Raw genomic sequence first — 293 nt, 5'->3', positions numbered from 1 at the left:
ATATATATATATATATATATATATATATTTAAATCAGTACCTTCTATTCTAAGATGAAAGAATGGTAAGAGCTAGGCAATTTGGATTAAGTGACTTCCTTAGGGTCTCATAGTTAGGAAGTATCTAAGATCGGAATTCAACATACAGTTTTCCATTCCTATGCCTGACTCTTTATCTATTGAGCCACCTAGTTGCCGCCAAGACAGATAATCTAAGAATTTCTGTACTACCTGAAATTCATAATTTTAAAAAGAGGCTAGGCATCATTTCTAGATATTATCAAAGAAAATTTT

The sequence above is a fragment of the Gracilinanus agilis genome, chromosome 2 (genome assembly GCF_016433145.1).
Source record: "Gracilinanus agilis isolate LMUSP501 chromosome 2, AgileGrace, whole genome shotgun sequence".
Classification (NCBI taxonomy): Eukaryota; Metazoa; Chordata; class Mammalia; order Didelphimorphia; family Didelphidae; genus Gracilinanus; species Gracilinanus agilis.
The sequence above is the reverse complement of the archived record's forward strand: the minus strand, read 5'-3'. Positions refer to the sequence as shown.